Genomic DNA, 27,049 nt, shown 5'->3' on the forward strand with positions numbered 1-27,049 from the left:
TGTAGCACATCCCCCCATTCATTTGATGAAAGGGGACGGCAGAGCAGCAGGGGCTGATAGATTGAGCCTACTTGTCAAGCAAAATAAGGCTCCCGGAGCATCATGAGCCCTGTGTACTGCTGCCTTCTCATGACCTAACTTTCAATTATTTTAAATATTCAGGGGGGAATACAGTGACTGCTTCTCAAAGGGGACTCAGACTGAAACAAACCCTCTCCCATTTCAGTTTTTGGGTCAGAAGTAGTACCTATGAAGAGTTTCTCCCAAAAAGCTTTCTGTAGGCATATTCACCCCCTCTAAAGAATATTCTTCACGGCTATAGTTTATCCTGTCTGTTGATGCTTCGACACCATCTTTGGATCACAAACCAAGCAGGATGCCATCAAGACACTAGGTAGCCAATCGTACGCTGCTTTGTAATGATGCCACAGAGGGCAAATGAAGCCAACTGAATGTAAGGGAACTGCTTCAGGTTGAACACACAATGAAAGGGATGACATCACAACACAACACGGCCAATCAGAATTGCCTCTGTGCCAATGTCATGGAAGGCAAAGAAAGTCATTTCAGAGTAAGGACTATGCTTCAGTGCGTTTGAAGGAATGAGTGAAAAACCATAGCCTTTTGATGCTCCTGAAAATGTTTGCGAACAAGTGGTAATGCTTCTGGCTTACATGGATTCACAACAGGAGGTTTCTTTTGAAAAAAGAGGACTGGAGTCAGCATCCTGCTAATGTTCTACAACTATAGATTCCATTTGAGACTAAGGGAAATGAGATGTTCTCATTAGAAGTGATTTTGAAGATTGTTGTTGTTGTTGTTTAGTCGTTTAGTCGTGTCCGACTCTTCGTGACCCCATGGACCATAGCACGCCAGGCACTCCTGTCTTGCACTGCCTCCCGTAGTTTGGTCAAACTCATGTTCGTAGCTTCGAGAACACTGTCCAACCATCTTGTCCTCTGTCGTCCCCTTCTCCTAGTGCCCTCAATCTTTCCCAACATCAGGGTCTTGTCCAGGGAGTCTTCTCTTCTCATGAGGTGGCCAAAGTATTGGAGCCTCAGCTTCAGGATCTGTCCTTCCAGGGAGCACTCAGGGCTGATTTCCTTAAGAATGGATAGGTTTGATCTTCTTGCAGTCCATGGGACTCTCAAGAGTCTCCTCCAGCACCATAATTCAAAAGCATCAATTCTTCGGCGATCAGCCTTCTTTATGGTCCAGCTCTCACTTCCATACATCACTACTGGGAAAACCATAGCTTTAACTATACGGACCTTTGTCGGCAAGGTGATGTCTCTGCTTTTTAAGATGCTGTCTAGGTTTGTCATTGCTTTTCTCCCAAGAAGCAGGCGTCTTTTAATTTCGTGACTGCTGTCACCATCTGCAGTGATCAAGGAGCCCAAGAAAGTAAAATCTCTCACTGCCTCCATTTCTTCCCCTTCTATTTGCCAGGAGGTGATGGGACCAGTGGCCATGATCTTGGTTTTTTTGATGTTGAGCTTCAGACCATATTTTGCGCTCTCCTCTTTCACCCTCATTAAAAGGTTCTTTAATTCCTCCTCACTTTCTGCCATCAAGGTTGTGTCATCTGCATATCTGAGGTTGTTGATATTTCTTCCGGCAATCTTAATTCCTGCTTGGGATTCATCTAGTCCAGCCTTTCGCATGATGAATTCTGCATATAAGTTAAATAAGCAGGGAGACAATATACAACCTTGTCGTACTCCTTTCCCAATTTTGAACCAATCCGTTGTTCCATATCCAGTTCTAACTGTAGCTTCTTGTCCCACATAGAGATTTCTCAGGAGACAGATGAGGTGATCAGGCACTCCCATTTCTTTAAGAACTTGCCATAGTTTGCTGTGGTCGACACAGTCAAAGGCTTTTGCATAGTCAATGAAGCAGAAGTAGACGTTTTTCTGGAACTCTCTAGCTTTCTCCATAATCCAGCGCATGTTTGCTATTTGGTCTCTGGTTCCTCTGCCCTTTCGAAATCCAGCTTGCACTTCTGGAAGTTCTCGGTCCACATACTGCCTAAGCCTGCCTTGTAGAATTTTAAGCATAACCTTGCTAGCGTGTGAAATGAGCGCAATTGTGCGGTAGTTGGAGCATTCTTTGGCACTGCCCTTCTTTGGAATTGGGATGTAGACTGATCTTCTCCAATCCTCTGGCCATTGCTGAGTTTTCCAAACTTGCTGGCATATTGGGTGTAGCACCTTAACAGCATCATCTTTTAAAATTTTAAATAGTTCAGCTGGAATATCATCACTTCCACTGGCCTTGTTATTAGCAGTGCTTTCTAAGGCCCATTTGACTTCACTCTCCAAGATGTCTGGCTCAAGGTCAGCAACCACACTACCTGGGGTGTACGAGACCTCCATATCTTTCTGGTATAATTCCTCTGTGTATTCTTGCCACCTCTTCTTGATGTCTTCTGCTTCTGTTTTTGAAGATATTTTGAAGATATGAAGAGCCAAACTGCAAACGAATTTCGCATGGTCTGAACTACCTAGTTACCAAGCAGCCTTTTGCATATTACATTTTTCAGAGTTCATCTATTTTAAACTGCCCTATACATACTTGAAAATGAGTGATGCAGTGCCATGCTTTGCAGCAATTTATCTGATGGCATGTGCTAAATTACTTAGATTGGCTAAAACCAGTTAGCGCGTTGTTAGCCGTAATACATCATAATGTACCCAGGAACTTTCAGAGAGGGTAAAAGCTGATGAAGATTGAATGTGTTTCAAGCATTTCAAATCCCTTGAAACAAAACAGAAATTAGTGTCAAAGAATGCTTATTTAAGAGTTGATGCAAGCCAACAGGCCTAGTTAGCAACATACATATTGACACTCCAGTCCGAAATACACTGGCCACAATCCAGCAGAGAGCTATAGACAAGCACAAAACCCATCAATTTAGACTCGAAGTGCCTGCAAACACCCATGGCTATTATGTGGAAGTGCAATTCACTGACTTTGCTGCTGAAACCTACTTACAAGTAGGGATGCTACGGAATGTGGCCTATGTAACATCATAAAGTACCCATCACTCCGTTGTTGTTGTTGTTGTTGTTGTTGTTGTTGTTGTTATATATATATTTATATATATCCTGCCTTTTCCCCTGACTCAAGGCAGCAGTTGAGGGTGACAGATAGGGTTGCCAGACTCAATAGAGGACAGGACTTCTGTGCCTTTAATTGCCCTGCTCTCTTTTGAGTCTGGAAACCTTAAAGAGAAACCAGCAGACCCTTCGTTTAATTTCCAAGCAAAGGGTCTGCTGGTTTCTCTTTAAGGTTTCCAGACTCAAAAGAGAGCAGGGCAATTAAAGGCACAGAAGTCCTGTCCTCTATTGAGTCTGGCAACCCTACTGACAGACAACAACCAATTATCTGAAGAAAGGATCCATGGAAAGCAAAAGTCAATTTATTTACATGTATATACCTCCATAAAAGTCTCAATAGACTTCCTTTTCCAAATTTTGTTTAAAATGACACAACACACACACACACACACACACCAGTTCTCTACACCCTTTATCTGTTCTGATTGTGCAAATAATAAAAAGAACTGACTAACTCTGGCAGGAGATTTCAAATAGCATCAATACACAGATGAATTGCAAGACCTGCTTTGCAGCTATTCCAAGACTGAAGTTTCAACATTCAATTGCATCCCCAACACTGTATTCTGTTGGCATATTTGTAAGGAACCCAAGTCTACTTCTGTGCAGAGACACTTGGCACTCTGCTTTGATCTTCTTGCAGTACATTTTCCTGCTGAGGAAGGAGCTACAATTGTACGCTTTCCGTATCATCAAAGCCCCTATCCTTTTCAGCTACTCTCTGATGAACAGGAAGGGACCCAGAGGGCAAGGTGAAATTTGGCTGCGGGTGATCTCTGACTCACAAGCCGGAAGGGGGAGGAATGTGATGCAGTTCACATATAAAAGTGGAGCTGCCTAGTTTGCACCTTGTGAATCAATACGAGAACTGAAACACCGCTGACTTTTGAAATGTGTGCTTCTATGAATTTTGCAGAGCAGTTTTTTTGAGCCATGTGATGTGAACACAAATGCATATGCTAGTGTCAAGTGTGTATATGAATGCATATAAATGCATATAAAAGATTAAAATGCACAGTATTTTTTTTAAAAAATGTGTTTTGTAGGCAAAATTGCATAAAACACATTGAGAAAAATTCATACTACAATGCTGATGAAATTCCATGAAAAAAAATGCAAATTGATGTGGGAATGTGAAGAACTGAAGACTGCAAAAAGAAGAAACTCAGAGAAGCCAAAATTGATAGATTCACCAGCTCCTAGCAGTGACTGAACTTGGTGAACCAAGAAGCCATTTGGGGTGGGGGATAAAAAGTCAGTTTGGTGGGTGGTGATTGGGAATGGAGAAACAGCAGAACTGATCATTTAACCTTTCCATGCCCACCATTTTATTTAACCCTTCGCCACCCACCACTTTCCCATCCCAAATCTACCCCTGCAGCAGCTTTTGCAAACTGCCCTGGGAATATACATAACTGAAAGATACTGAAATCTACGTAACAATATTTAGAATAAATAAATATTCTTACAAGGTTTCAAGTACAGCTTTTGGAACAGAGATGGGGGTGCCTGTTAGTCAAATGATTTGGGAATGTTAAGAAAAAGGGCTCAGCACTTGCTCTTGTTCATGACTTCACTTTAAATCTCTATTTGCAGCTCTCTCCCCCCCCCCCCCCACACACACACCAAAAAAATGGAATGAGGTGCTGCTGGGCACCCATTATACATGTTTCATGCGTAAATATTCAGAGTATGCACATGCTCTAAATATTTCAGAAAAAAATATCTTCGGGTGAGGATAATATTGCAAACTTGACTGTATTCCAGCTGGAACACAAATACTTCACAAACACCCCTTTTCTTTTCCTTTGTGCAAGCAATACAGAGATAAAACCCCATGAGTATGTTTTTTAAAAGATGCATGCATATTGTGTTTGTGTGTGTGCACTTGAATTAGGTATAGGACACTAAAGATATGTGCAGCCGGGAGTGAAAGAAAATCTACATAATTTCATATGGATCCATTACCAAAACAAAGATAGCAACAAGCTATGGGTAAAATTTTGTTGAATGCCACCCCAACTCTGCTTCTTCGAAAGGCTCCTACTGTATTTCCTTCGCCAGTCTTTGCATGTTCCTGAAACTAAGAGCCATTATCCGCATACAACATTTCTTGCAGACCCTTTCTGAACAGCTTTTGTACTAGATGTATTGATGTACTAAAATGTAGTGATTCTAGGGAAATGATTTTTATTTTAAAATTGGTTGCTACATTTCTATCCCACCTTTCCTCCAAGGAGCTCAAGGTACATGGTCCTTCTTCTTCCGCCATTCTTTTTAGATTTCACACTAACTCTGTAAGGGAGACTGGTTCAAATTCACCGGGTTGAGCTACATGGAAGAGTAGGGATTTGAACCCTCATCCTCCTGGATCTTAGTCCAACACTCTAACCACCAAGCCACAACTGCCTAATAATTTCAGCCGCCGTGTGTTTCTGGTAGTAACCCACTTTGCTATATATAAGCAAGCTACTCCCATTCTAGAGAAAGCTTCCCTCTCTCTTGAAATGCTTATATCTCAGCATGACTGCAGAAAGGAAGGAGGGGAAAAAAACATGTATGTTGTCAAGGGAATTTTGATTTGCCCCTAGCTTGCCTCGTTATGTTGCTGAAAGCCAATGCACAAACTGACAGAAGCTTTTTCAATTGAAAGCAAGTCAATACTGCCTTACATCTTTGTCTGGTGGCTGACACTTCATTCCAAATTATTGTATATCAATGTGACATGCCTAAATGAGATGAGATTGCAACGGCCTCCAAAGGTTTTAAAGGCTATGCAAATATTTTCCTGTTAAGAAGCTAGCTTGTAAATGTAGTTTGTGTGTCCATGTGTGTTTGATTTTGGGAACTCTTATAAACTAGATTTTTTATAATATACTTGAGAGAGATTGGGGGTGGGGGTGAGAGGGCTGTCAGCATAGCAAACAACACTATTAAGCCACACGTAAGTGCATGATTTTATCAGAAGATGCGAGTTAGGAGGCACTGAAAATCCTGGCCAAATGTTTTCTTGACTGGGCCTGCATAATATATTGTCTTCTACTCATTTTTCTTTTTCTCTTTTTCCTAATAGAAAAGAGCCCATTTCTACTTGCCTCCTTTCAGTTTATTTTCTTAAGCTGTTAACATTTATTTTTTCATAAAAAGTCTGTCAAAGGAGCATGCCAGTGTTATTCCAAAGGCCAATCTCCTTAGCAACTCCTTTGCCTTCTTCAGTATACCGTGCTACAGCCCTGTCACTAAGAGAATTTTCATCTTGCTTTGGTGAAATATAATCGTTAACTCCTGAATCTGAAGAAAACTGGTAATGCTGGCCATGAAAAGAAAGAGCAGTTTAAGCTAATTGTGAATTAACAGTATTATATACCGTAGTGAAACATACAACACTATATAATACTAAACCCTGATTTGTTAAACTGTGGTTTATTAAAGCATGGCTTTGTTTTATGTGTGAACTTAGTCCAGCGGTTTAACTAGGGTTTATTAACTACGTGTCAGGGAATTGTTGCGGCTACTCCCGAGTAAACACGCCCAAGTCCGTTCTATCTTGAATGGTTTTATTGTGCATAGTATTTACAGTGCAAACATAGCGGAAAACATGACCTCCTAGTCACTTGCAGAATCCGGCAATGGCGCCCTTCTGCTCCAGGGCCAGCATAATAGCTTGGGCACCCCGAAACACCTCCCTCTAACCTTGCGTTTGGGCACATGCCTCAATTTGGGCGCCGGAAGCGGCTGTGCTCCCTCCCCTACTTGTTGGCTGGAGTGGTGCAAGGGCTCCGATACATCACTGAGCCATGCCTCCTCTACTCTGCTCCCATCCTCATTTCCTCCCCGACCCGCTGCTGCCGCTTTCGCTGGGCGAAGTGTTGGTCAGGATGATGGGGGGGAGGCTCCCTGTGTGGAGGTCCCCTGACACTAGGGTTAAGCATCACTGGTTAAAAAGGGTTTGTAGCTGGTTTATAAACTTTAGTTAATGTTAACCATAGCTTAGTGTTGCATGCAATCCCGTATCTCCTCCTTAACTACAGTTAAGGAGCTGTCACTGCCATAGAATGTGGCAAAAAATTCAAACGAGATAATTCTCCACACTGTTGTTCACTTGAATAATTTCTCATATTGCTTATTTATTTGTCTGCATATGTTTTACCTTTCTACCCTTCCTTATACTGTATATTCCTGCGTATAAGACTACTTTTTAACCCAGGAAAATCTTCTCAAAAGTCGGGGGTCGGCTTATACACCCAGCCGTATTTCTTATACGGCGAGTATATCCCAAACTCTATATTTTAACTGGAAAAGTTGGGGGTTGTCTTATACGCCCAGTCATCTTATACGCCGGAATATACGGTACTTTCTACACAAATATACAGTCATGAGAACACAGAGCCAAAGGAAAGAAAATCAGTATGTTTATTGCATATGACTAATAAAGTTATTAGAGGGACCCAGGTGGCGCTGTGGGTTAAACCACAGAGTCTACGGCTTGCTAATCAGAAGGTCGGCGGTTCGAATCCCTGCAACGGGGTGAGCTCCCGTTGCTCAGTCCCAGCTCCTGCCCACCTAGCAGTTCGAAAGCACATCAAAGTGCAAGTAGATAAATAGGGACCGCTCCGGCGGGAAGGTAAATGGCGTTTCCGTGCTCTGCTCTGGTTCGCCAGAAGCAGCTTTGTCATGCTGGCCACATGACCCGGAAGCTGTCTGCGGACAAACGCCGGCTCCCTCGGCCTATAGAGCGAGATGAGCGCCGCAACCCCAGAGTCGGACACGACTGGACCTGATGGTCAGGGGCCCCTTTACCTTTACCTTTAATAAAGTTATTATTGAAAAATACAATAAAAATTCTTTTAAATTGCCATTGCTTTTGGAGTTTGGACTGGAAAATGGAAGGTTTTTTTAGTCTTGAATTTTTGGAAGCTGGCACTCCTAAAGGACTTGTCTTTCACTTGAACTCCCCCCCCCCCTTATCTGTGACTTGTGACTGTCCAGGTGGGAATTAACAGAACTCACGGAACACCACAGAGAATAAAAATGCACTTAAAATAGCCCCTGTTCCTTCCTTCAGTAAAATAGTCTCTGAAGAACCAGGCAGCACATGGAATGCAGAACAGCTGCTGTGTTCACTACAGAGTCCCTGAGCTGATTGTATCTAAGCTTATTATTGCAAAGCGCTATGGGACACCGTGACTATCAAAGGAGCCACTTAAAAGAAAATTCTGCTCTAGTCCATAAATAAAATTGCCAACTTAACAATGTAACTTGCTGTATAGTTTCCTGCAAAAGTTTTCTTTACAGCACTACTGTTGGGAGTTTATACTGCCATTAAAATCCACTATCCGTTCAGTTCAACCAATGTTCTAATGACATAAGATATGCTATATTATGTTACATCATATTATCACAGAATCATAGTGTTGGAGGTCCTCTAGTTCAGTCCCATTCTCGGTGCATAATCTACATTGTGTGGGATACAACTGCGGTACCTCTGACCAATCACTAGCCAGCTGCTGTTTAAATGCTCCCAGTGAAGGAAATGTTTCCACCAACTCCTGAGACATCCTGTTCCATTATCAGACAGCTCTTCCCAGGGCCGGCCCTACGGCAGCCACACTGGGAAACGAGGCGGGGGGGGGGCACTGGAGGGATATTCGCACCATGGCGCCAGGGGGCCCGACATGCTTAAGACGGCCCTGCATCTTCTTATGTGTCAACAGAACCCTCAAGAAATGTAGCACAGTTGTGTCACTATTACATGATACCATCACAACCATTACAGTGGCTGGCATGGGTTGCAATCTGGGTATTCAAGGAGAGGAGGACTTAGCCAGGAATCAATACTTCCTCTGAGAACAGAGGCACTCCAATACTGCTGTAACATGATACCTGCAATGTCTGGGAGTGCCCAGATGACAGCCCCACATCTTCCTCCACCTCTTTCCACAGATACAACGAAAGATAACATTGTGGCCAATCATGTAGCAGAAGAACACACTAACTGATGTCTCTGCTATCTGGTTCTGGGTTCATTGAGCAGATCTCATAGCACTGTATAGTTGGGGGGTGCATTTTCCTAGCAGAACTGTGTGAATAGGAAGCCCTGCTGATCCCATTAGCCTATGGTTGCTTCTTCTTACCTTCCTGCCTCCATGTGATTCGAATCGGCTCCTCAGATCTTCCAAAGGGATATCAAAGCGCTCTATCTTGCGGCGGATGCCTGGAGGTCCTTCCTTGTACACCTCAGTGGAGGGGTTGTTTTTGGCCATGGTACTGGGTGGCTCAACAGCAGTGATTTTAATCCTGAAGGCAGCTGTGAATGCTCACTTCCTGCTTTCCTTTTGATGATGCAGAGTCCCCAATTTTCTCCACTATGCAAGGCTGTTATTTCAGCTAAGAGTCAGCCGTCACTCTTCTCTCATCTGAATCTTGTGAACATCAGCAACAGAGGACTACAGTGGAACTGCACAACACTTGGGGAGCCAGTCCTTTGTATATCTTCAGTTCCGTTTGAGGCATGCAAGATGCCTTCAGAAGCAGATATTTGGGCAGCACCAGAGTGAACTGAAAAAGCAATTGAATGATTTAGTCATCATGGCACATGAAAGAAGCCCTGAGATATCTCTAAAGCTAACCTGCCCCAGCTTGGTGCCCTCAGAAGAAAAGTGAGATTAGAATCATTTGGATCCATTATTCCACAAGAGCTTAAGTAAGGCCAGAGTATCTTGCAGAGTGAGTCTGTCAATGGCGTAAGCAATTCTCCAACACGTAAAAAAGAAAATAATGGGACGCAGAATGCTGAAAACTGTAGAACCTGAAATATTTGTATGTTTAAAACATATTTAGCCTGCTCTTCATTGCAAAGTGATTTCAAAACAGCATATCAGAAGCAGATAAATTGCACATCAAATGCACAACCAACCAATCTGACATTAAACCTCAAGAAAGACCTAGGCAAAACTTACATTTTTAATTGGTGCTGGAAATTTAACTTTTTGTGCCATTCATATATCAGTTGGGAGTTAAAAAGCTGGGACACTAGAATTTTTTTCATTCACTGAAAATTGTTGTTTTTATATACAGCAATGTGTTCCTTGGCATCTTTTTTGGGGGGGGAGGAAGGGCATCCTTTATTCTCAGCTTGCATTTCCTTTGCCATGTTCCTTATTTGTTATCCCAATTTGGAGATGACTTCCCTTTTCCAAAGGAAGCCTTCTCGCCTCTAATACCTTCCTTGACTCTTCTCTTTAACCACATAGGCATCATCTTGGCCCTGGTGGTACCTTCCTTGATCTGTGGTATATCACTGAAACAAATATTTAAATGATGCGTTGTTTATCATTTTATCACAACCGCTGTTCATTTTTAAGGGGTTGCATATGGGGCACATTTCATGTTGTTTGCCCTGGGAGCAAAGATATCCAGTTCTGCACCCCACCTCAATTCCTGCACTTGTGTGAGCCATGGGAGAAGCGGTTTGTGTGTGTGCTACAGCAGTTCCATGTTAGCATAGCTGACAGGCCTGAAGATCAGGCTCCTCAGGGGATCTGCAAAGTTACGGATCCAGTAGACACAGAACTGCTGGACCCTTGTCCTGAAACTTTCCACAAGAAAACTGTAGATGGTAGCTTGTCCCCCCCCCCACCTGGATGTAGCTAGGTCCTCTACCATGGCAGACCTCAAGGAAATATAACCATGGTGCTCTTCAAGAGGAAGAGATGCAGAATTCTAACTGCCCCCGAGCGTCAAAGGTGCAGCAGAGGGAGTAGGATTGCACTGTAAATCTATCTGCTGAAAATATAATTGTCTATAGTGCAGATGAAAGCTATAGGTAGCTGAGAAGGCCCGTTTGTAACAGAAATCCAAATGTAACAGCAGGGTAATGCACAATACTGCTGTTACTTTTGGATTGTTTTATTAGAAGCAACTAAAAAGTCCCAAGGAAGTGAGCAAGCGCTTGATTTCTTCCACTAACTCCCATTCCGTTGATAAAGACAAACCATTATTTTAGAGTTGTCACTAGCAGATAAACATCCCTCCGACTTTTTCTGGCACAATCTAACTAAATAATCTTGAGCCGATTCAGTTCGATATTATTGGGGCAATATTTTCAATATCCTGCCACCTATGTTTGCCCGGTGGGAAATCTCGACTAAGAAGCAGCTGACTTTAAAATCTTAAGGATTGTAGCTGTAATGCATGCCTTTTCATCCAAGAAAAGGCATATATCAGGAAGAATGTTGCAGGCTAAGAAGGATGCAGAAGGGACATGTACTTATTAGGACTTGATAGTAAATAATAGGTCCCTTCTTCCCTTCTGCTAACTGTTCATCATGTCCATGCTGCCTGCAGCTCTCTGCCTCCTGTGAGCAGGTAAACTACAGCCAAATAAAAGAGCCCTAGCAGGATGTGAGCACTCCACAGTACAATGACAGATAGTGCTCATACTGCTCCTTACGCGGGGTTAGGCTTAGTGGGCCACATTCACACCATACAATTAAAGCACTATGATACCATTACGATAAACAGTGATGGCTCTCCCCCAAGAATCCGAGGAGCAGTGCTTTGTTAAGGGTGCTGGGAGTTCTTAGGAGGGCCCTATTCCACTTGCAGTTCTACAGTTCTCAGAGTGGTTTAACAATCAATCGCTCTTCACAGGAAACTCTGTGTCAGGAACTGGCAGGATGATGGGGGGGAGGAAGAGGATCCCGGCAAGGAGTGCAGCCGGGACTGGGACCCACCGGGGCAAGCAGGGGATGGGGAAGGAAGTACTCACAGAGTGATGGAGGATGACAAGGGGATGGGGGTCAATGCACAGGAACCAGAGGCAGCAGGACCCATCACCAGAGGGGATCCTGTTTCCACAAACATGGTGGGCTCTGAGGCATAGGAGTGCTGCAGGAGGCCGAGGCAGGCAAGGGCCCATCGCCTGGCTCCCTAGCTGGCCAGGTTGGAGTTTGCTATCTCTGGGAGGAGGTGTGTGATTCCTCAGCTGGAGAAGGCTTGGAACAGGTGAGGGTCACCTGCCTCGTCAAGCCCAGGTGCTGCAATCTTGGAATTGTTTCTGGAGAGTGGGAAATGGACATGGTGTTGCTGTTGTTTTGTCTTTCCTTCCTCCTGAAGTATCCCTGTGAAGTGCAAGGATGTACTAAAACAACAACAACCCCACCTCACAGCACACATTCCTTCAGCCCTAATCCTTTCCTTCAGGCAACATACTGTAAACTGGCAGTGGCTCCAGCAGGCCTGTTCTCTTTCTCCCTGCCAACTGACACCTCACCATTCCATACATCTTGTAAAGCCACCAGTACCTTGGGTTTTTCAAAAATCTGTCTGTCTCTCTGGGTATTATTCAACAAAGTATCACTCAGAGCAGACCCATTGAAATGAACAAGCATGACCAAGTTAGGTCCATTAATTTCAGTGGGTCTACTCTGCGTTGGATACAGCCCTGTGCGTGGAACTGGACGTAGTGCAAAGGAGATTGTTCCACCAGCCAAAGCATTTCTGCTTGCCCGATGGAATGATGTTCCCTCTCGTCACCCTGTGGGTTCTCCTGACCCTCCAGAGCATATTTTGAGGAGGTGTGGCGGCACATGGAGGGAGGAATGTGTGGGGAAAGCCTTGTTGTGCTAGTGGGAGTCCTTCTGCTGTTGTTGTTGTTTAGTCGTTTAGTCGTGTCCGACTCTTCGTGACCCCATGGACCATAGCACGCCAGGCACTCCTGTCTTGCACTGCCTCCCGCAGTTTGGTCAAACTCATGTTCGTAGCTTCGAGAACACTGTCCAACCATCTTGTCCTCTGACGTCCCCTTCTCCTAGTGCCCTCAATCTTTCCCAACATCAGGGTCTTTTCCAAGGATTCTTCTCTTCTCATGAGGTGGCCAAAGTATTGGAGCCTCAGCTTCACGATCTGTCCTTCCAGGGAGCACTCAGGGCTGATGTCCTTCTGCTAGAGGCCCGGATAGTAGACTCCACCCTTCTATCTTTCCATTTACAAACATAAAATATTTCTCTATGACCTGAGAATCCCATGAGGACATAGAAGCCCCTAAATTTTCTGCGTGGCCCCACCTCACTTCCAAGCTGATAAACACTCCAAGCCCTCCCCCAAGTCTGCTATTAGAGGGATTAGAACAACAACAACAGCCCAACTTCACTGTGCACTAAATCCTCTGACTTCAGTGGACTCGGGGAGATCTCAAGTGCCCTAATTGATTGGATGGTGAACTATTTATATAAACAGAGATGTGTGTGTGTGTGAGAGAGAGAGAGAGAGAGAGAGAGATTTCAGGCAGACAGGGCTAGTTTATTTAAGCATACAGAGTGTAAATGCTCTTCTCAATTAGCTGTGTGTAAATACATTTCATTGCATGAATCAAGGGAATAGGCAGGGCAAACTAAACTGAGCAAACAAGGGCCAATTCTGCTTTGATAACAGCTTTGCAGATTTCTTCCCTTCCACTGTGCTGATCATGACTGGTCCCTGTGACAGCTGAATTTAGCACATTTGGCATATAGACAAAGTTAATGGATGGGGGAGGGGGGTTTGCAGCAGAACTACTGCAGATATCTCAGCACTGAGCACCGCATGCCTCGTCCAAGGAAGCTATTTATAGATTTCTTTTTCATATCTGAAAATGTTTGGCTTCTCCTAACAGACTTATTTTTTTATTTTTATTTTAAAGGGGTGGGGATTAGGCTGCCATTTCTGTTGCTATAAACCGTTGCTGAACAAAACTCCCTCTTGTCTTTATGGCTGCATTATCTGGGCTGTCTAGGATCAGATTAAATTAATAAAAATGGGTGTTGGGGGGGGGGAGCAGAGCATTAAGGCTGTCAGGTTGTGTGCTCCCCCAGCCCTCCAGATAGTACGCCAATGGTTCCCTAGAGAAGAGGTGTCATTTACTGAACTGATCCAATGCTAGATTTAAAAAAGGGGGGGGGGGTAATGATCTTTGCTAAAAGGCCAAGAAGAAAGACTTGAGATTTCCACCCCCTCCCCCAAAGCACTGAAATCAGAAGACTTTGAATGCTTCTTCTTCAGATGCCCCCCAAGGGCTGATCTTTTAAGCCAGACCTATTATATTATAATTAATGGAGAGGCAATATATCAGGAATCACCGAAGGGGGCAATGTGCTGGTACAGTAGAAAATCGGCTAATTGGCTTGTGAGTTAAGTATATCATTTGGCTACTTCATATTTCTGAAGTTGCCTGCAGCAATGCTCCTGTCTATCAAGACTGAAGCAGCAACACTTTTGTAATTAGGGGGGGGGGGAATCACTCCAGGTGGGGGTTAACTAATGAATGCCAGATAATCAATGCTTTCTGCCACTGAAGACCATTATGACAGCTGAATGCTGTGTTTTCTCGGATTTGGAACAGCAGTCTGCAGGGGAAGTAGAGGCACTGCATTTTAATGTTCAGGGGAAGTAAAACAGAGGTGTGGGGACAGGCATTGTTCTTTCTCTACCCACATAGTCAAATATTTATCAGCAGGTGTTTCCAAAACACTTTGTTAAAGGGAATATTCCATTACCAGTGATGTAGTCCCATCAGCTCCAATGAAACCATCTTGACTTCACACGGCCACCGAACCATAGAATAACATGCTGTTTATTCACAAAAAATCATCCTGTTTTCAAAGGTTGTTGTTTACCCAAAATCATAGAAGCCAACTCCTAGGGGCCGTGGTCCTTTTGCCCTCCCCCCACAATAAAATATTTGAGGGGGACAGGGCCCCTAAAGTTGTTGGGCATTGCCATTCAAATGGTGTGTATGCGCCACGTCGTGGGATGGAGTAGGATGGGGCTTACCTGCTCCCCACCCAATATTTTATTCAAGTTGGCATCCCTACCCAGAGTTCTGATTGTCCATTATGGTTTGTGGGGGTTGGAGCCAGTGGCAGAGCTTCATGCTCTGGCACCGGGGGCAGGGCTGGCACCCATTCTGGGGGCGGGGCGTGCCTACGGGAGGGGAGGGGCACACCTCCCAGAGGGGCAGGCCTCACATTCCGTGGGCGGGGTACGCCTCCCGGAGGGGCGTGACGCACGTTCCAGGGCCGTGGCGCGCCTCCCAGGGGCACGGCATGCCTCCTGGAGGGGCGTGGCACACCTCCCAGGGTTGTGGCGTGCCTCCTGGAGGAGTGTGACACACGTTCCGGGGGCAGGGTGTGCATTTTTGGGGCGGGGTGGGCGCCCGCGATGGCACCCCTTGGAGCCTGCAGCTCAGGGAGGCCCGCCCCCACCTATCTTCCTACGCCCCTTCTTGGAGCACTAAGGGACCTGTTGTTTCAACCAAGGAAACAGCTCAGACAAGAACCTCATTTAGGAGCTGGAGACACTACCCCTTTCTGGTTCTCAGCCATACTGGCGTTTCCACATGCCCTTGAAGCTCCTATTTGGCTCTCTGTCTCCTGGGCTCCTGTGGCCATGAGGGAGATGGGGGAGCAAAAGCTGGCCAGGAACCCAGCTGAGTGGGGTCATCTGGGGTTTTGGAGTACATTGTCAGCAATATGCTGGTGGCTCACAGCTCTATTTCTCCTTTACGTCTGCAGGTGAGGCAGTGGATGTGCTGGACTGTTGTCCTGCCTCAGTAATGGACTGGATGAGAGTCAACAACCTGATGGTCAGTTCAGATAAGACAGAGGCACTGTTAGTGGGTGGTTCCCTGTTTGTGAGAGAGAAAGGTCTGTAATGATTGCTGCTGGGGTATCAGTTGAGGTAGGGAGGGCAGCTAGGCGCAGCATGCAGGGCCTATTCAATTCCGTCCAGGTTGGTGAAGGAGTAGCTGTCCACCCAGGTTGGCGGGACACGGCTAGAGTTAATACTAAACAGCATTTGCAAACTGTGCGCCTTCCAACCACCATTATACGATATTTATACACAAATTATATATGGTTCAGTGGTTTAATTATGAAGCAATTATAAAGCTGACATTCAGCCATGGTTATCCATCAGGAGAACAAATTCACTATGACTCTAAGCCTTACGCGAGCAATAAATTTGACCATAGCACTTGACCTGATTTTAAAACAGTCTCCAACACACATATTGGATGTGAAGCTCTGCCAGCAAATTCCTGGTCCACATTTTAAAAACGATATATGCAAAGGATCTGGAGTTTGCATTAAGCAAAGAGTTGTTGAAACATCAACACTGATTGGTGCTCTAATCCTCTAACTCCTATGATCTGCTCCTAGCTGTTAAAATCATTATGCAACATCATTGGGGACTTTTCCTCAATTACATGATGAAGATTTGACATTCGGGCATGACATTTATTTTCATTCATTCCCAAATTTTGTAAGGGCTTAGCATCTGGAAGGAAATAAATATAAGGCAAGGAAGTCTTGGACATCAGCCTAAATCTAAATCATGGTTTTGGACTTTCTCACCAACATTCACAACCCAGTTCTAAAAACTGCTACATGCAAGCAAGTCTCTGGGCCTTCTCTGTTGCTTTCTTTAATTAAGTGCTCACAATAACAATTTCAGTCTTTATTTGCACATTTGCATAGGCAGTTTTCAAATTTGGCCTCTGGGTCAACCAAAGAGGGCAGCTTATGCTTTTGTCCATCTTCATTTGCTCCATTCCCCCTTTCAAGAAAGGGACAAGAAAGCCACGCTCCTATTCACAATTACCTGGGAGTAAATCTCATTAAACACAGTGGGACTTACTTCTGAGTAAACATGCATAGTCTTGCCCTGCACATGTACCGATTTACTGAAGATACAGTTAGCTCAAGCTTCTTCATAATTTCCCGTGGAAGCACTAATTTACATTTTTGGGCATTTCAAATCCCATCTCCTATTAATCTGGATGAGCTGTCAGGTGGAGCCCCACATCAAATTTATATGAATTATTTGCATAGCTATACAATTAATGACAAGAAGGAGAAAGAAGGAGAGTGTTTCAGGGGAATATCTCTTGCATGTTTGGTTTGGTATTCATGACACTGTGGCCCTTCCAAAACAGATCAATGTCTACTAGTGCATTTGCCATCTTGTATATTCTTGTTTCTAACCATGACAGTTATGATCATAACCATTTCACAATCAGGAAATGCTCTTTATAAAAGAGATCCAATACAGGTCTTCAGGGCCAGCTCCAAGGATTGGTATTCTTGGGCCCTCGCTGAGGTCTATATCCTAGTGGGGATCCATTGCCAATCCCTGGAGTCTACTGACCCTGCTCCTCCAGGTCCTTGATGCCCTGGCCTGTTCCCATTCCCTCTCTGACTAAGCAATCAGGAAGGAGAAGGAGTAGTAAACCTTGCACACCTTGTTCTCTCCATCTGAAGGGTGGTGTGGCTGTGCTTGAAGGCAGAGGCAAATGGCAACAGCAGGGAGAATGAGAGCCACTTGGAGAGGAGCCCACTAAGAGCATCTTGCTCAAAGGAGGAGGAGGAGAGTATAGTTGTACACAACTACTGCTTGCAACATCATATCCCATGACCACAATTAACAATAATACGTAGCAATACAATATCAAGACAATAGTTTTGTTCCTCCTCAGCTTGCGTGAATTAAAAGCCCATGCAATTAGCAGCATGGCATCTCATCCAGCACAGCATCAACACTGAATTGTGCTTGGGGCTTGTTGGGAGAAGGGACAGAATCTTAGTCAGGCTTACCGCAGTGGATAGTAAGTCTGATCTCGACAGGCAGCCCAATGAGTTGATTCAGCCCAATGAGCATTTCCTATTAGACCGAAGAATATTTTGGTAGGCACAGCTGATTATCAGAGCCTTACTGAAGCCCATGTCAGTCACATTGAGCGACCCAGTGCTCTGATCCGTATCCTGTGTGCCAATCCTGAATCTTGATATTTTCTCATTTTGTCCTGCCAGAGAGCACAAGCTAAATCCTGAACTTGGTCCACATCCAGACAGCATCTCAGCCTAAAATGTCACTCCTTTTTAAACTTCTAGAAACTCGTCTCTCTGTGGATCCGGGGCCATAAGTCATGGTCACTTTTTGACATGTGGTATGCGACTCTTCACCCAGCTCCACTCTCTGCATCCCAGAATGGCTTTTTTGGAGCTGGGCAATAAAATTCCTCACCTGATGCAGGTCTTTAAAGTAGAATCGCATCATTTCAGCATCATACAAGTCCTTTGCAGAAAACATAGTGTCGCTTCAGGACCAAGGAATGCATCCTTGACACCATGGCCTTCCTTCACAGCTCATACCTGGTTGCTTCACTGTCTCCAGTGTAGGTTTTCAAACTGGAAGCTGGAGGTGGCTGATTTCCTTTTTTAGTTACACGTGTCTATGCAAATCATGTCCTCCCTCAAAGAGGGCACATGTTGCGGTGAGATCTGTCAACCAAACCCTTGTGGGTGGGTACGATTGGATAGCCACAACACCCGATTGGTAGGTCCCTTGATGCTGGGTTTAATCTGACCAATGGGACACTAGCCAAATGGATCAAGGGACCTATGTATGCCAAGACACGTGACCCTGAGCTTTCTCTCTTAGTCAGTGCATCGGAACACCCCCCCACCTCTCCCTATAGCTTGACCTTGCTATGCCGTCATGTGTCATCTGTCATTGGTACAGGGGCACGGCAGGAATTTTCCCCACTTGGCTGATTGGCTGGTGCCATTTGGGTTTCGCCTGCCACGCAGCAAATTGTCACAACTTGTAAGGTTGTGGATAGGCTCTGATTCAGGTGATAGGGTGGGCGAACGCTCTTGCCATCCCTATGTGAAGGGGTATTCCGTTAAAGGAATCCAGGTACTCAATGGTTTGGTCAACGCTGTGAGGGGTTGTGCCCATGCCTGAGTCCAGAGGGACACCTGGGTGGTGGACGTAGCATGTCCCTGGCTTTCCGCCATTCCAGGTGTTCACCCTAGGCTGACCTATGGTAGAGCCCTGGGTCAGCGCTACCTGCCACAGTGCCGGGAGCTAGTCAAACCAGAGCCTATGCAACCACTCACTTGCTGAAATCAATAAAGTTGTGGCCTAAATTCTGCCAAAAATCCAACCAAAAAGTTGAGTCTTGTGCGAATTTATTTAAGGGGACGTTTAAAGGTCTGAACACGCAAAGAAGGAACCCACAGCTTCTCTGTTACAGTGACTTTTTCTCTAAACCCCACAGAGCTAAGATCTTTCTTATTCCCTTTCGTAATGCCAATGCCTACCCCATCTATTTATTCCACCGATTCATCTGGGTCTGTGTGGCTTGAAAAGCTATAGTCCTTCTGTGATTAATTAGATGCTCACTTATAGAAAACTGTGCTTCTAAAACTTCCCCCCATGAGTCACATCAAACAAGGTCAAGAAGTATGGTGGGGAGGGGGAGGGGAGAGCAGAGAGAAGAAAACTACATTTTAATTAATGTAGACATAAGAAAGGATTAAATGATTTAAATCCTGTTTTCCGAAAACAGATTCCTTTTTTAGATTGGCATTTTCATATGCCATGCTTCGGCTTGGTGCAAATTTAAGTGGCTAAATAATATACCTCTTAAGAAGCAGAATTAAAATGTGGGAAAGAAGGGACTCTCATTAACTCTCCCCATACCAAGCCGGCGCTGTAATTCTGCGGTATGTGTCACACACCAAGGCACTAATTCACAATTAGCATTCGGTACACCTTGTGTGCAAATTGACACATTGCTTCATGTAATAGGAAAGGACAAGAATGCATGCATTATTCATATTCATGAAGAGTAAACTACAGCCTGTGCACTTGTTTATTTTACTTCCTTTTTATCTCCTCATTCTCATTTATTAGGAGAACAGTGTCAGGCACCACACCGGATAACCTATTTCCAGAAATCCATTAAGCTGCACATTTATAATAGGCTTATCTTACCACTGTAAGGTCTTTTCGCCCACCGTCCCTTTCTGTGCCTCTGTCACAGCAGTCATACACCTGTTGAAGGAAAACTGGGGGAAATTTAAAAGTTTTTGACTCTCCGGTTCATTTAACTAAGCAACAGCCAGCAGGAGAGACATACATTTGATAGCAGCTACAAGACACCAAATCTCCTATAGCTTCGTCTTGCAAATCTATTATTTAATAAGGCCTGGAGGAAAGCTGCGCACTGGTTGCCATACCTCTGGGCTGTATTGATGTGCTCACCTTACACTTAATGGTGGTAAAAGCTGGAGGCAACAGCTTTTGTTTCAAAAGTCTGCTGGGAAAGGAACAAAGCCCACAATTTTTGTGGAGGCTGAGGGCTGGAACACACAGAGAGGCACAAACATATATCAGATACCAGATAAGAGATATGCGGTATTACGGAATCCTTCTTCTTTTCTTAGCAGCAGTACAATTTAAGTATTTGAAGTGTTTTATACATTAGCTTAATGCCACTGTTCTAGCCGCACAGCTTAAGATGCCCACGAGTGTATAGAAGGAATGGGAAATCTGTAGTCCTCCAAACTCCAAGTGCCAGGATCCCCAGCCACCATGACAAGTGGTTAGGGATGTAGTGGGAGTTGTAGACTGGCAACACTGGGGAGACCAGAGGATAAGTCTTTCCCATCTCTGGTGTAAAGGTACATGGCAAAGAGTATAGTCTTTTTAATTTATGTGTGGGCTAGCTAACAACCAGAACTTATGGACTCTTAAATGGACATAGCCACAAGGTTCTATGGTTTGTGGGAACCCCATTATCGCTTGACATCACTAACTATGGTTTGGTAATACAGATGATGGTAATTACACCACGTGCAAAAGCTTTATCACTGAACAGAGTCACCACAATGGAGAATGCATGGTAGTTAAATGTTGCACCACATGGGCAGTGGTGCAGGTGACTAAGCAACCACATGGTGGAAAAGCCTTGTATTCGATGCAGCTGTTTGAGGGCATGGTGGAAGCCCAGAAGTCCAGGTTACAATATGCTGACAGTCTTAAGATGGCAATTAGATCTTTACAGGCTGATTAAGTTAGTTTGTGCCCGATGCAAAGGCTGCCTGCACTCAAATATATTGAAACCAAGAAGCAATGCTGCACCCTCTTTAAAAATATAAAAATTAACAGATGACTCTGTCTCCGGCACTAATCAATATTCACCAGTCCCTTGTAATCTAGAGAGAAGAAGAAAAATGGTGATCCTCATCTTATCAAAACTGGAGATAAAGGCTGCACTTGTATATACACACTTACATGAGACCAAATCACTTCAATGGGGCTTTACATTTTTGCAAGCAATTTCTCCCCATATAATGCATTTTCCTAAACGTTGTTTTGAGTTGAAGAAATGCATCAGGGGAGTATGAATAGGGAAGGATTCCTGCATTTCACTTTGTGTATTAGTTCAGGAAGTGCAAGTTCTGAGCAACCAGGGTAAGGGCTTGAACCAGTGAAGTTAGCAGATCAAGAGGCAAGCCTTACATGTCACACCCTTATGTGTGCAGCTCTGGTTGTTCACAATACAGTAATACCTCGGGTTACGAACATGATCCATTCCGGGTCGCAGTTCGTAACCCGAAAAGTTCGTAACCCAAACCGCCATTTTGCGCATGCACAAAGTGCTATTTTAGCTATTTTCACGCTTTGTGCATGCGCAAACCGCGCACGGCGAAAATACTTCCGGGTTTGCGCAGTTCATAACCCGAGGTACGACTGTATAGTAAAATATTTCCCCTGTGAAGGAAAAATCAGACAAGAAGGAACCCAAAGTATAATAAATGTTTAAGATGAGGAAGAACTCAGAGAGAGCTTGATACCCATAGCTGCCAAGTTATCCCTTTTTAAAAGGGATTTTTCCCTTATGCTGAATAGGCTTCCTCGTGAGAAAAGGGAAAACTTGGCAGCTATGTTGATGCCAAACATTTTCCTGCAATTAAAATTAGACTTTCTAACGAACAGCATGATCTACTTATTCCATCGACTCTAAATCAGAACCAACTTCTGAAGCATGACTTTGAATTATAGCCTAAAGAATGTAAATTGTTGCAAATAATTTTTCTCTTTTGCATGTTTTGATCTCCTCTGCAGTGCCCAGGAATATGAACCTGTTTATCAGCATTCTCTTTGTCATAAACGACAGCCAAAAGGTTTTAGAGTAGCCACTTGACGAGTATTTGATCTCCTTGACCCATTTTCTTTTTGCCGGCAAAATGAGTCTCCAAGTGCCATTGTGTTAATGATGTATCATTCCATATGATGTTGCTTGTTGCCTGTGACAAATGAATGCAATGTCATTCACTGTTTCCCTTCTAAGAATGTTAAATGCAATTTATGAAGTGCAAAAGGTGTAGCGCTGCAAGGAGAAGCACTTAGAAAGCTCAGAGGGGCTAGTCAATCTACTTACAAGAATGTGATTTCCATAAATTTGGTCCCGCTTTGTAAAGGGATGGGCAATTACTGACAATTTGAGAAGTACTCAGCGGCTTCCCTACCCTGTTCCAGACATGCTTTGACGAACAAACACCAGACTGGAAAATGGAAGCGAGGGTGAAATGGGAGATGCTTTCATGTGTGCATGTGCTCGACGCATAACCACAGGAACCCCAATTTATAAAAAATTATATCATTGTTAGGGTTGGGTGAGCTGCGTGTTTGTACCTTTAAACCTCACACAAGACTCATGGCCAATCATCAGGAATGGTGGGAGTTGTAGTCCACAACTTCTGGAAGGCCACAAGTTGCCTATCTCCTGGTGCACATGGTTTTCTCCCCCTCCCCAGTATTTTTCTCACCGCATCATATAAACATCCATGAGTGCCCAGGATCCCCTGGTGAGCTCTATGGGATTAAAGCCTGGGTCCTCCCAGTCTAGTAATTGGTACACCACACTGGCTATCAATTTTAGATCTGGCAGGAGAGGGCAGCAGCTTCTTGAAATTCTGCCAAATGCAAGAGAACTGAGCCCAATAGAAAAAAGACATTAATCAAACAAAAGTTTGCTTTGTCAGCTGGGGGCCGGGTCACAACAAGTCAAACAAGAGAGGATGAAAAATAGAAAACAGCCAAATGAGAAAAAAACAAGATTCGTGCATTAGGACTTGAACAAGTTCATAAATTGAATTATTAATTGTGGCAACATCACTGTTTATTATTACGTAAATGAAAGGAGAGAGCTGAAAGTGGGCCACTCCTAGCCACTGGGGCTTCAAATGATGAAGGTGGATCAAGGAACACCCCCAGGCTACAGACTTGCTCTTTCAAGGACAATAAAACCCTATGAAGGGTGGGCCATCTACCTAGTTCCCAGACCTGAAAGCCCACAATTCACAGTTAGGGTTGCCAGACTCAATAGAGGACAGGACTTCTGTGCCTTTAATTGCCCTGCTCTCTTTTGAGTCTGGAACCCTTAAAGAGAAACCAGCAGACCCTTTGTTTAATTTCCCAGCAAAGGGTCTGCTGGTTTCTCTTTAAGGTTTTCAGACTCAAAAGAGAGCAGGGCAATTAAAGGCACAGAAGTCCTGTCCTCTATTGAGTCTGGCAACCCTAGTCACAGTACCTCAGCTTGTCTGGATTCAGTTTCACTTTATTGGCCCATGGCCAGCCCATTACTGCCTCCAGACACCTAATTCAGAAGGAGCAGAGAAACAGAGTTGAGTTTCATTTACATATTGATAACACCTTGCTACAAATCTCCTGATGGCGCCTCCCAATTGCTTCATATAGATGTTAAAGAGTATGGGGGATAAGACTGGTTCTTGCAGAACCCAAAACAATAACTCCTATGGAATTAAGCAGAAATTCCTAGCTGCTACTCTTTAAAAGCAACTACAGAGATAGGAATGGAACCACTGCAATTCAACGCTCCAACTCTGAATGTCTCCAAGAGGACACCATGGCCCAGATTATCAAAAGCTACTGAGAAGTTGTGCAGAATCCGCAAGGTTGAACTCTCCCCGTCACTCCTCTGATAATGGTAATTAATCAGGAAGTCCACCAAAGCTACTTTGATGCTGTATTGGGGCCTGAAGCTGAACTGAGATGGATCTAGATAAAACTTTCTTTTTATTTGCTGTAACATGGAATACTGAGAAATGCACCAAATCCAGTAGAATGCCTCTAAATACAAAAGTTCGCAGATCAACATAAATCACTCCTTAATTTTGATGCGTGCCTCTGTATGATGTTACAAATGGTTTCCACTGAGCCCTTTAATTTTGCTATTTTTATTGCTGTCAAAATTCTGAAACCATTAGAGAGTATGAAAAACCACCAGGACTAAGAATGAGCAATTTAGGGACAAAAATAAAAATGATTAAGTGGAGGAAAATGGCAAAACCATTTAAATTTTTATAGATGTATTGTGAGCAGATATACCACAGAGAATGAAGAAAGCTGACCATGTGTAACTGATAAGGAATTTTTCCCTGACAGCTGATACAAATAAATTACAGAAGCAGTTCATAGAAATTGTTTAACAAAACAGAGGGAGGGGGAGGCATCAGCCAATGCAGTTTCCTTGAAATGCTTGTATGTATAAGGTCTTCCCTGTTGTCTGGTCTACACTGGAACGCACAGTCTTCCAGTAAAAACAATTGGCCGGAGATTAAAGGCAAGGAAGGGAATCTGAATGACTGAGGCAAGTAGGGGAGGCAAGATATGGATTTCTAGGCCTTATTGACAAACTGCAAATTAATAAATCCCTGGGTCCAGATGGCAGCCATCCAATAGTTCCTGAAGAACTCGGATGTGAGATTGCTGAGTTTCTAATAAAAATATGTAACGTATCTCAAAGCCTGGCCTCCGTATCAGAAGACTGGAAAGAAGCCAATGAAAGAAGCCAATCCTTTTTTTTAAAAAAAAAGCAATCTAAGGGGTCTAGGAAAGAGATCTTGCGGTCATGGTAGATAGCTCAGCTAAAACTTCGATCCAGTGTGTGGCAACTATTGAAAAGGTGAGTTATGGGTTAGGGATCAAAAACTAAAAATTGCCAACATCACAATACTTTTCTACAGATCAAATTTATACAAAACAATGGCACAACCACACTTGGAATACTCTGCATGCTGTATCATTCTGGTTCCCACATCTTCAGTATACCTGAAGGAGTGTTTCCACCCCCATTGTTCAGCCCGGACACTGAGGTCCTGTTCCGAGGGCCTTCTGGCCATTCCCTCACTGCAAGGAGTGGGGTTACAGGGAACCAGGCAGAGGGCCTTCTCGGTAGTGGTGCCCGCCCTGTGGAACGCCCTCTCATCAGACATAAGGAAATAAACAACTATCTGACTTTTAGAAGACATCTGAAGGCAGCCCTGTTTAGGGAAGTTTTTTAATGTTTGATGTTTTATCGTGTTTTTAATATTCTGGCCCACCCAGAGAAACCCAGCCAGGTGGGCCGGATATTATTATTATTATTATTGAAAAGGTTATTGTAGAACTGGGAAACATGCAGAGAAGGGCAACCCAAATGATTAGGGAGCTGAAACAATTCCTTTGAGGAAAGGTTACAACAGTTGCGATGCCTATACGTTCCCTCCAGAAATCAGAGGCAGCATACTTCAGAATACCTGTTTCTGGGTGGTTTTGATTGATTGACTTATTACGGTTCTTGACCAGCACACATAAATGCAATACATAAAACAATAAAAGAAAAACAGTAATAAAATCTAAAAATAGGCAATAAATATAGGTTTTAACAATTGTTTAAAAGAAAACTGATTAAAAGGAGTGTTAGGGAGGTAGACTACAGCAATTAATAACATTGGGTCCTCTTTAGCTAGTCCTGAAGATGTTCTGAAGATATTTGGACACTGCTAATTAGATTAGACCGAATTTTTATGATTCTAGCACAGAATTTGGCTACCTTCGTTGACACATTAGAGTTAGCATCAGAAAGAAGCCACTCTAGATAGAAATTATCCAAGCGTCCAGGTAGCGCTGCCAGTATAGTGTGGATAAGCTCGCCTCGCACCTCCTCGTAGAAGCAGCATCACAAAAGTATATGGCCGATAGATTCCATTTCTCCAGATCCGCACAGGCACCACCACTCACATAAAGGGATCCGTTTGTACTTCCCTTGGAGAACTGCTGAAGGCATTATGCGGTTACGGGCCAAGGTGAATGCTCTTCTATGAGAGGGTATTTCCAGGTGAAATAAATATCTGGCTGGGCGGGCCAAGTATCTCCTTTCCTCCTCAATTAGAAAGTGAGGTACTTTACTCAAATCCTTCTGACTTTCTATATCTATAATCCTCTGTTTAATAAGGGTCTTTGCTGTATTAAGATCATGTGACATGAGGCTGGATGGATTTCTGGGTGGTCATGAGTGGGAGAACGCTATTTTGCTTGTGTCTGTTTGCAGGCTTTAAATAGGCTTCTGGTTGACCACTGTGGGAAGCAGGATATTGAACTAGAAATGATTTTGGTGTGTATTCCAGAAGGGCTGTCCTTGTATTGTTATGGCAGACAGGGAGTAGTTCTTTTTCCTTCACCACATCTTTAATGAAACTCTTCCACAAGATGTGTTGCTGGCCATGAGATCAGGCGGCTTTAAAGGAGGATTAGACAAATTCATAGCCCTCAATAGGAACTGCTAGTCACAAAGGCTAAATTCAGCTTCCAGTAAAAGTTCCTTAGGAACAGTAGCAGGAGTTATTGTTGACCTCCTTTTCTTGCAGTGCTTTCCAGAGGAATATGGTTGGCCACAGGGAGAACCAGGATAGATCATTGCTCACATCCCACAGGGCTGATTCCTATTTGTTTTACTTAAAAACATTTTCATTTGTTTTTATGTCCCATCATAAATGGAGCAGATCTTGCATGCAGCACAGCCAGCAAGGCCTCTGTCATTAACCTCAGGAGAATTTATCCTCAGCAGAAGTATGTCTGAGGAATAGTGACTTTAAAAATTCTCTCTTAAGCTTCAAAGGGTGCCTCTTTCTTCTTCTTTTACATGCGCACAGCTGGTTGCTCACCTGTGAGATTTAAGTCTAACGCCTTTGAAAGAAGACTTTGCCAATCTTGATGATAACTTAGTTGTTTCTTTGACTGCCAATATATTTAAA

At 43.9% G+C, this 27,049-nt stretch overlaps 1 long non-coding RNA gene across 1 annotated transcript in view; it reads left to right on the plus strand.

Moving 5' to 3' along the window:
• LOC148687506 (uncharacterized) overlaps nt 1–22,203 on the plus strand; it is a 54,709-nt gene extending 32,506 nt beyond the window's left edge. The window contains exons 2-3 of the long non-coding RNA XR_015947847.1: nt 15,674–15,744; nt 22,077–22,203. This is a non-coding gene — a long non-coding RNA (uncharacterized LOC148687506). The remainder of the gene's footprint in view (nt 1–15,673; nt 15,745–22,076) is intronic.
• Nucleotides 22,204–27,049: the final 4,846 nt, after the last annotated feature.

This window comes from Zootoca vivipara, chromosome 1, assembly GCF_965207765.1.
Source record: "Zootoca vivipara chromosome 1, rZooViv2.hap1.1, whole genome shotgun sequence".
NCBI classification, from domain to species: Eukaryota; Metazoa; Chordata; class Lepidosauria; order Squamata; family Lacertidae; genus Zootoca; species Zootoca vivipara.